Below are 11,609 nucleotides of genomic sequence, written 5' to 3'. Positions count from 1 at the left end.
AACGAAGTCTCGGGTAAAATTTATTACCGTTATAAACCACAGTTTGTACAATTGTTCAGGAATTATATTTTTTATAGTATAATTCTATGTTTTTAAACGAGCGAATGTTACATACCCCAGGTATCTATATAAAAATCATAATACTTTCCTAGGCTTCTGTTAAAATTATAACCTTTAATCTAGGGGTATTGCTAACATAACGACGTTTCTATCCGAGAAAACCCAATCATTAAAGATATGAATTATAATATATTGTAGTCTTACTATTAACAACAACCAATTAAACCCATATATTATAGAAATAGCCAAAATATAAAGATGTACAATATATTTACATATAGTAAACCGTCGAGGAATTTAATCTAAACCGTCAGAAAATGAGCCCGCACAGGTATTTTAAAATACCTATGTTGGCGTTTAGATTGTGAAGCCTGGAGTGACCACTGACCAGCGGCCTTAACCTACGTCCGCTGCACGACGCGTGATGGAATCCGAAACAATGCGCCATCAAACTGCCTCCAAGGGATTTTGTTCTTTTATTGCTCACCGGTTATTGTCAAATGTTTACTTTTTGCTGAGTTGCCAGTAACAGTACGGTATAACCTAGTTGCGTTCGAAATTTGAATTTTCTGGTTGGTTTTTTCTTTTATTTTTTAGAATTTATCGTTTAAACCATCATGCCAGTAATTATCAAATCTTCTTAGGATGAATTATTGACGATTCAAGATATTTTTGGGAACACTTTTTGCTGCATTTTATTTTCCTACGTAGATTATGCAATCTAAGTATTAATTCAAACAATTGACTATTTTATAACAAATTATTATCTTCGCATTAGTAGCTTCGGCATTTATAGGCTACTATCATAGATAAATTGTAATAATTCATTATAAGGGGCAATATTGACGCGTTAATATCATGAACTACGTGCTTAGGTACAATTTTATTGACAGTAGGTAATATGTATAGAAAAGTCAGACATCCAAATTTGTTTAATTTTTCAAGATTTTAATGATCTTTACGGCCTGGTCAAAGTTTTAGTCGTAAGTTGTTACTATACTTGGCTGGTATATTAACGTATTTTTATCGTATTTTAGGGGCTTAGTTTAATTTTGGATATAAGATTAAAACCACCGATAAAATAATTAACAATTAAATAATCCCTTTTGTTATTAAGCTTAAAGGATATTCAATAAAAGTCTGCACAACAACTACATAAATTACAATCAAGTTCAAAAATATTTATTATACACATAAAATCAAAAAGCCATCTCGTTAGGTGTATGCATTTTTTGTGTATGAAACACAATTAATAAACGGATAAATTAGGTAAATTTTATTTTTTTGGAATAAAAATATTCCATCATTACAAAAGAATTTTAATACTGGCGCCAGTTGACAACTTTGCGATAAAAAATTATATTATTGTAAAAAACGACAGCATAAATGATTGCTGATTGAAAAACATATTTTGTTTCTGATTTGAACAATTTAAAATCGTTAGCATAAAAATACATGACTAAACTTTTTATCGACTCATTAATTTCTTTAATAATATGGTGTAATCATTTTATTTTATAATAAATTATCTCAATAACACGCAAAGTTATTTTTATTAGCGCACAGTGATGTCATATTATTGATTTGATTAATTTATTACTGACTATTTTGATGAATGTTTAAGTATAATATTATATATCCGGGTAAAACGGAAAAATATTGTAGAAAAATATTTCTTTTTACTAAATAGTGCCATCTATTGATTAAGATACACAACCCTTATATTGTTACCGTACGATATTTGGATAAAGAACTTCACGTATTTAAATAGTTTAAGCCATAAAATATAGATGGCTCTGTAGCAAAATACTTATAAGCGCCATCTATTTAATAACGTGCAATACAAATATAGTACACCTTATGTTAGAAATAAAAATGTATGCGATAGATGTCACTAAACTAGTAATTTTAAAATGCAAATTAAAGAATAATGACCTTATTATCTTTAAAATAAAATTTATAAAAGTAGGTATGTACATATTTTTTATTATTTTAATGTTTTTGCTGTTGTTAAATCACTAATTGTCGCACCACTATCATAGACAGCACGTGTATACATAATAATAATATTTATGGTTATAATAATTAGATTTTCTTTTTATTGAGGTATCTAAGCTAAATAATTGTTTGTGAAAAAAAGTAAAAAGATAAAAAAGGTTTGCCCCGGGTGAGGATCGAACTCACGACCTTAAGATTATGAGACTTACGCGCTGCCTACTGCGCTACCGAGGCTTGCGTAATAGCGTCATAATAACGATAGTATACTGTTACTACATAATAACAATAACCTTGTCAAGTAATTTGCTTTTATTTTTAAATAGTCTTATTTTTATTTACTACTTGATGCCAATTATTAATAATGATTTATCTTTCCTGAATAAGTACTTTTAGCATCATTATAGTATGAAAATGCATCCGTGTTAATAGAGAATGATAAGTAACTCACCAAGGACTTGCTTAGCGTTTCCTAGGTAATTTCAACTATATTTACTTCATGCTCATAGTACAAATGCAAATATTTGTATAGTATTTGATGAAGAAAGGTATTTGAAAACTTAAGTAGGTACCTACAAGGACGTTTTAAAAAACATCTTAGGGTACCTACGTATTTGTTAGAAGTAAATCTGATAAATGGATTAGGTAGACATTTGTCACACAAATGAAATGTGCTGAATTAAAATGTGTTAAGCTATTTTATACCGCTGAAAAATACGTAGTTGGACTTTTGGTCCAGGAAATACCATTCTCTCAGGTAGGGCAAAACCTAAATAGGTACATAATAATATTATTATTCATAAAAATACTAGCGATCTTCATCGATAGCCTTGGTTTGGTACGGGTAGCACTAATTATAATCTATACCCATGACTCTAGTGGCCTGATGACTACCTACTACATATAAAATAACAGGACTACTTGCTGGGCTAATTTAAAGAATACATAAAATTCCATGTAAAAGAGTCAAGCAATTCTATATTGTTTACTTATCTATACGGCTGTCAAACCTGTCCTTCCATTAGAAAGTCTGTTATTGCAAAAAGACGGATTTGCCCCGTAGATGGAATAGGTTCTTCTTACCTTATAGAAATGAAGAGTTAATTTGTTTTAACATTCCGAACATATTAAAATAATGCTATCTTATAAGGGCAAGCAATTTTTCCTCGGTTTGCTTAATGTAGGCGTGAAGTTAGCTTAACCGATATTTTAAGCTAAGATCTGCAAACTAGCACTTGGCGTATAGATGACAAAAATCAGTAACCATGAAATGATTAGGAATCTTGGGGCAGCTGTGTGGCATCTTGGTGTAACTCTGAGAAAGCGTTTAGGAATTCATCGGATTTTATTAAAAAGTTATCGTTATTTTAAGATATTTGCAATTTAAAATGTAAAGGGTCAAATACATCAAAGTCTACGCAGACGAATTAGTGGGTAGTACTAATAAGAATAAATATGAGATTGTCGAAAATGTGTAAGAGAATAGAATAAATAAAACACACTGAATCTTGTATATAGATAAAATAAGAGCATCAAACAGATTTCAACTAAAAATTATTTCACGCCCTCGTTGTGACAACTTAAAGTCGTCTCAACAGAAACTTTTACTAATCGACACCTAAAACGCCATTATATCGCCATCACTCCCCCGACGGGTGACAAATTTTGCCCCGTTTTTGAGTTTTCCAACCCTTCCGAACTGAATATTTAAAAAGTCGTTGGCAACATTTTAATTGGACAATCCTGCAAGGATTAAATTATCAAGACACCTAGTTAAGGCTCCTTCAAATTTAATGAATTCGACATGAATTCGCCACGGCTCCCTCGGCTGCGGTAATCGCGGATTCATACTTTTACATTGCGTTACCTTTTAATTAGGCGCTTGTGTTTGTTAAGTGTATTTAGGTATTAAAATGTTTAAAGATGACTAGGTGATAGGATTTGACTTTTTTTATTATGTAAATTGTTAACATAATATTTTCACCACCAGGGCGGCGCCACATGATAGTGAGAGCATCGATAGTGAGAGAAATTGGCATTTATTATTTTACATTTTTCAATATGTAGTATGTAGTGAGATGATTCTTTGTGAATTTATCGTTCGCTTTAACGATGAAGGAAAACATCGTGAGGAAACCTGCACATCTAAGAAGTTCTCTATAGGAATTTCGAAGGTGTGTGAAGTCTACCAATCCGCACTAGGCCAGCTTGGTGGACTAAGGCCTAATCCCTCTCAGTAGTAGAGGAGGCCCGTGCTCAGCAGTGGGCAAGTATATAATACAGGGCTGATATTATTATTATATATGTAGTGACATATAACATGCCTAACAGAGATAGATAGAGTACTATTTATTTAAATAAAATAAACTATAGTTAACTACAGCCGATCTTGTTAAGAGCAAAGTATCCTAAAAGTTTAGTCAAGTATAAAAAAATTAACAAATCGGCGCTTAGCTAATAACATTGCGTAAGTCGTTTTCGGAATTTCGAACCGAAACAAAAGTCTCACTTTTCAATATGAGATCCAAATTACTTGAGTGTAGTTTTTGAGTAGTTAATGCAAGAAAACATTTAGACTTCAGCGGTATTGTTCGCTGAACGCTGAAACGAAAAAATACAGAATAGGTATTCGGTACTCGCATTGTGAACCGCTACAAAGATTTTTAATTCGCGTTCACAAACTAAGCGAACGTAAAATGTTTACTCTCGCGAAGAGGGGACATTTAAACTTTTATTTTTTCACTCTCTTTGTGAGTTAATTTTTTACGGTGTACCCGGGAGACCGATGGCAGATTTTGTTTTACTGCAAAGTTGAAAAGTTCCTTGAGTTTTAAAGTCACTTTTACAATGGGTTAGGTTGCTTGACTTGAATAATTTTAGCGGTCCCTTATGGCATCGTTTCATTAAGTTTTTTTAGATATTTTTTCGACTTTGTACGCACGATTACGGTGAAGGTAACTTGAGTAATATACTCACTTAGTACTAAAATGTACATAACGATTTGATTAAAATTAGTAGAGGTTTTATTGTGATAGTTAATGACGTTAAATGTTTGTTAATTAGGAACATACCACATCATACTTACATAAACACTTTCTAGGAATATAAAAAAGTTACACATTGATTAATGTCTAAAAACTGTTCTATAAATTATGATATTATGCTTATTGATAGCGCAACAACATTAACCAAAATGTATAAAGATCATAATAGTAATTATAATGAGATAATGGAACCATTGAAGGCCCACCTATTTTAAAAATCATCAGAAATCGTTTCATGAAAAAATATAAAAAAAACTTTGATGAAATTGTAAAGTATCGATACATATTAAAAAAATAATAATAAAAGAAGTAACAAAAAAATTGTAACATGTATATAGTACCAAAAACATCGTTGGCGGACCTTGTTAGGGACCGGGTTATCTTCTGTCACACTACCTGAAAATCTTGTTTCCTTAATTACTAGTACTAAATAAAAACAATGTTTTAATATTATTACATAGTGATGTAAAAGTATACAGAGAAACGACAGACGTCGCGATCTCCGCTCAATAAGAAACACCCCTACCACGCGACAATAACTCGTCCGCGACATTAAAATTTATCGCAAACGTGAGAGTTTACGCGAAAGCCCGGTGATAAAATAAAATGACAGTTGTTTAGTACAGGCCCGGGAATATTGTAGGTGCACACTAGGTACAAATTGAAAGGTATGGGGCGCCTGAGACTGGTTTTATTTATGTTTGAAAATGGCTTTTGGATTGCCGCGGCTACGTGGTAGAGGTATGACGTCTGTAAAAAAGGGCATTCTATTTGGAACAATAAACAATTTATTTGGTTCCGGTTTACGCGAGACAGGTGCTGTAAGAGTTCTGAGATAAAGGTCCAAATTTTAGTCATACTTCGTAGTCACTTTCTTCGAAACGTCGCGTCGGGAGAAAATTAAAATATAAAAACCGCGATATAGGTAATCCGAAAAATAGTTTATTTTTAATGTCTAACATTTGCGTAAACATAAGACTACTTACGGACAAAATTCCATTAATTTCCCATGGGAGCAAATTACCTGAAAAAGTAGCCTATGCCTTAATTCAGGACATGGTCTATCTCTGTGCGAAATTTCGTCCAAAATGATTCAGTGTTTTCTGCGCTTGCTTCTAACAAACATCCAAACATTTTCCAATTTTTTGCACTTATAATATTAGTAAAATAAATTAATTAATTCGAATGAATTCACTTCACTCTATTCGAATAACATAAGTTAAAATTTAAGGAAGCTCTTAACGTAGTATATTTCTACTAGCCACAACACAGGAAATCGAGCTAAAATATACCTACTATTACATTTATAATATGAAGGTATAAATCTTAATAAATAAAAGCTCTGTTTTTTTTTTTGTATACAACTCAAATAATTCAATAGCTAACTTTACTAAAACTTTACAACATTTACGGCTAATTCCGTCGATACGTAAACTATAAACGTTAACTTCCACATTTACGTCCACCGCAATACAGTGGCGATACGATGAAAATTTCACGCAATCACGACGCCTCGCCCGTCGCAGTTTCATTCGAAATGAGGCGAAATCACTTGGAGTCGCATTAAACGAATTGTTACGGTCTCGTATGCGGAGTGTCTAATTTTAATCCTTAAATCGGTTTTTATATGCAGAGTATATTAAAAATGTTGTAAGTAGGTCCTGTAGGTATTAGGTATTGTAGGTACTACGTTAAAAATAATAATTTATTTTCGCGTGAACGAGTCCACCGTCGACATAACATTTTATGTAGTTTCGTAATAGTGTGGAAATGATTGATGGTATTTTAGAATTTCAATTTTACTCCTGTATTGTGTACTGTCCCACTGCTGGGCACGGACGGCCTCTACTATCGATACATATTAGGCCTTAGTCCACCACGCTGGCCTACTGCGGATTGGCAGACTAAAACTTCTCAAATATGCAGTTCCTCTCGATGTTTTCTTCACCGTTAGAGCAAGTGATAATTTGCAAAGCATATACACATAACTTTAGGTTCTAATTACCTTTAAAACGCGTAGATACATATCGATAGTATCGCTAGTAAATCTTTTATCTGTATATCCTGTAACTTTGTCATCAGTCATCGCGTACTTTTACGGTGCTTGCTTACTTACGTATGTACTTATAAAACATATCCCCAACCTGTCAGAAGCATACAGAAAACTTTCAGCTGTTAATTACTAATAATAAATTAAAAAATATATATTTATTTGGCACCAATTAAATCTATTACAATAACAGCGTTTTGGCGTCTCCTTTTAAGTGTAGCAATACTCGGAGACACTGCTCTTCCGTATCCATTGTTAATTGATTAAAATCTAGACAGTTTCCCATATGATTACCATTAAAATTTCTAGATCACAAACACCCAGGTCGCAGTAACAGTTTCCAAAAGCTAGCAGTAACAATTCCTCCAAACATTTACGGTGAAGGTAAGTGATATCACATAACATATAAACAATACATAAGACAAAGATTTTACTGTCGAACACAACATAAAGGGGTTGTGTACAGGTTTACGTTGCCGGGATTAGTCTGGCCAGGCCGTAAACTTAGCCAGGGTTGCTTTTATATCTCGTTGCAAATAATAGCACATAAAACTTGTGTGAAAAACACTAGTTATGGACACGGTGTAGATGAACGGGGCGTGCAGTAGGGTCTGACGAAAAATCTTATATATTTTTTATTTATAAGTGTAGTTAAGAATATAATGGACATCTTTGCATCTGAAATGCGACCCTGATACTGCGAAGAGGTTTATATAATTATCTCCTTATTCATAGATATTATTTAATGAAGCTCTATCTTTACTGTGATAATAAGTATGTTTCTCAGAGCTAACGGCATGGCCGCCTTTGCAGTGCGTAGACGTAGGGCCCTTGTGATTGGCTAATATTGAGATAGAACTTCAAATTGGATGTCAGATAAACAAAGCTGAACAAGCAGCAAGCTGTCAAATAAACAAAGCTGAGAAACAGACTAGTTATCACAGCAATGCTCCGTTCTTAGATAAATAATGTCTACAAATAAGGGGGGTTAGTGTTTAATAGCTGTTAATCCGGAGTTAGATACCTCGAGTGTTTAAATAACATGTCGAAAATAATAAGTAATCTTGTTCTGCAAACTCAAACAAAACATAAAGAGAAATTTGGTCATGTAAGTCAAAAATTATACATTTTTAAAAGAGATAAGGTACAATTTGGCCCTCCAAAAAAACTCACGCTGGTAAGGGCAATAAATAAACCCAAGCATAAACTAATATCTAATCAAATGAATCAGGCTATCGTCGTCCATTGCTATAACTAGGCTTTCCCAAGTAAGTGCCAACAAACCCGATCTTCAGCAGCGCGCACTCATCCGATACTTATCTATCTGCATTTTTTAACTCTCTGCTCTTCTCTTTTTTTTATCTAATCCAGAGCCTCACTGCTCTATCGATCGTCCATTCGACAGCCAAATATGGTAAGAAAACAAACACAAATATTTCTTTCTATGCGCTTTTTTCTGCTGTCCGTACGGTAATTCCTAATCCAGCTAAGCAGTAGGGGTGAAGAGGCTCTTATAAAAATGTCAGGATAAGATTTAGGTACCCGTGTGTATTGGGATGTGTTGTATAATACTAATTTCTTTTGTTGCTACCACCAGCGTTATCATGCGGATATTCTCGTTTTTATTATTTTATAGTCCTAAGAGTTTTCTCATGACTTCGTCTACGTTAAAGCGTTTTAGTAGGATAAAAATTAGCTTATACCCTGCCCAGGGTCCTGAACCATCCGCATACCAAATCGAAATTAGTTTGGTACTTTTGAGTTTATAGTGTTCAGACAGACGCGGTGGGGGAATTTGTTTTATAATATAAATTTTAATGATTAATTATTATTAGTTCCGTAAACCTTGAGCTTAAGTATAATATTATATTGAATCTTAATATAATTACTATATTTACATTGACGGTTTAAAAATAGGAGCGTTGAAATTCCTTTTCTATCTAATATAAATTTATTTTGAACTCATAATCAAAAACACGCGGAGTAACAAACATTCGACGAAATTGCAGTACGTGTATAAAAATTGTTTTACTGCGCCATTAATTTCCGTAATATCTCAATCTCTTCGGCAACTTCGCGAAGTCATATCTCATCAAAGATTAAAGAATTAATCGTAGACTGTGTTGTGGGCGTGGCAAGACTTATAATGGTAGACCGCTGTATCGTTCATCATAAAAACATCTCGTAAACTATCAAGATTAGTAATTAATTTAGGAGTGTCTGGTATATTTCTAGAATAAATAGTAAGCAATGAGCTAGCAAGATTAGTGAGCATTCAATTAAGGTATGAATGAAACAATATTAACCTTTATACATAAGTTATTTTAAGCATTGAAATTGTAAAATTAATATGAAAACCACAGCTACGAAATTGAAATAACTAAAATATTTTCGTAGAATTCTCCATAAACTAATAATTAAGACTACCTAAGATATATCGACAAAATAATAAGAATACAGAAATGATACACAATTCTATATATTTATAATTACAAATACACATTCAGTTTTGGAAGTCAGATATGATCCTTCAAAACTGCGACCCCTCGAGCGTGGCGGTGTGTCATCTGGAATATAATATATTGCGTTAGCCGGACCCAGGCCTTCCCTAAGGAGTCCCTGTTAATTATCAAGTACAAGTCGCCTGTCGCACCAGGGGAAACCTTTTAATGTTTTGTTTCTATTTATTGAAACTGTTTTAAATATATTTATTTGCGAAATATTTGGATTAAGTTAGTTTAAATTTTTATTGTGATTTTGTTATTGCTGAGAAATAATATTAGTTATAGAAATTTTATGTATTTTCATAGATCTTAAGTATTGAGGCCCTCAGTTTGTGGGATAAACAATTCATGATATTATTATCTAAGAAATATATGTTAGTATTTTAATATTAGATTGGGAACAATCATAAGTAATAATGTAAATGTTGTACGAATTAACACTGACTCTCAGTCAATGGTGTATAAATGTAACAAAAGAGAGCTGACGAAAGTCAAAACAACATTTTTATCTATGAACTGCTTTCACAAAATAAACAATTTAAGTAAATTTCACTTATCTTTTGAAAGTTTAAATAATTTTCATTTTCTTTTACGATGACTTTTGAAAGATGTTATTCCTTGGTTGAACCTGGCACTGCCACAGGGGATATTTCTCGACGTTCCAGTTCGCAAATTAAATTTAAATCCCCTAACATTCTTCCCGCCCGTCAAATTATTGCCAACGTGAAAAAATGTTACGCGTGGTCATTGATTTTTTTATTTCATAATTAAATTGGGTTGTATTGTTTTAACACTTACCTATTTGTTTCGTTCTTGTTAAGCCACCTGAAACGATTGTAATGAACCAATGTGTCGTAGTTATAATGTTAATGATTAATTAATAATTAATTAATGATTATGACTGACGAAATTGCTTTCCCTATATTTTTTCACGAGAAACGGTATAATGGTCAAAAATAATTCTTTCCCCTGGCAACATATAAAATATGACGTCAGCCATTTTACCTAAAAGTTATTTACTTTGTTTCGTTACATAAACTGGATGCTTACGGAGCCATAACTGAAAAGGTAAGAAACAGAGGCCGCAAGGGGACACCTCCAAGGCACTTGTCAAAGCTCGTAATATTTTATTAGATAACCAAATAAAACTCACCGGTCGACGTTTGCAAATTTTTGCCCGAGGCTATCGTGAATTTTTACTTTGGACGTTGGTAAACCAGATTTGGTGAATAAATAGATTTGGGTTTATGTTTTTATTAAAGAAATATTGTTTTGGTTTCTATTTTAGTAAAACCTTTTTGTATTGTAATTGTACTTTTTATGGATTTCGGCAACATGGGAATCTGTGTTGACACAATACGCCATTGTATTTGGTTTTGCGTTCTATGTTAATATTTTCAGAAGAGATTTATCAATTCGTTTCATACAATCTCGAATGTATCAGTAGTTGAGAAATTATTATCAATAAACAATCCAATTGCATTTATAATTGTGTTAGGTGTACATATTAAGTGTGGTTATAAATATTATATTTAAATATGTAAAATATAATTTTAGACGAAAGCAATTCTTCTTGACGAAAAATGTTTTGTTTTTCCTTTTTTTGTGCATATGACAGATCCAAGGAACTATGAAAAGCATATAATATGTAATAGTTTTTCTTTACTTATGGCTAGTTTGTACTCATAAAAATGACATAATATAGATTAGTTATTTAATTAAGCAACCTGAAAACAAATTTAGGACAGTCGTAACTCGAAACCAAAATCTGAGCCATAAAGAGGGATTCGTATAGGACAAAATACATTCGCCACACACCTTCATCTATTAATATTCATAATACAATTTAACGTTGCGAGGTTAATTTCACCTAAATATGTAAATTATCATGAGCCGACCACCGTTAATTCGGAGATGTCAGTTTGTAAATATTTCTGTCTTTTTCACGCGTTTAAT

The 11,609-nt window shown here is 32.5% G+C and overlaps 1 non-coding gene across 1 annotated transcript; it reads right to left on the bottom strand.

Moving 5' to 3' along the window:
* Positions 1–2,219: 2,219 nt before the first annotated feature.
* On the bottom strand, positions 2,220–2,292 carry Trnam-cau. Its single transcript has one exon. It is a non-coding gene; the product is annotated as a tRNA-Met (tRNA).
* Positions 2,293–11,609: the final 9,317 nt, after the last annotated feature.

This window comes from Manduca sexta, chromosome 19, assembly GCF_014839805.1.
Source record: "Manduca sexta isolate Smith_Timp_Sample1 chromosome 19, JHU_Msex_v1.0, whole genome shotgun sequence".
Classification (NCBI taxonomy): domain Eukaryota; kingdom Metazoa; phylum Arthropoda; class Insecta; order Lepidoptera; family Sphingidae; genus Manduca; species Manduca sexta.
The sequence above is the reverse complement of the archived record's forward strand: the minus strand, read 5'-3'. Positions and strand labels throughout refer to the sequence as shown.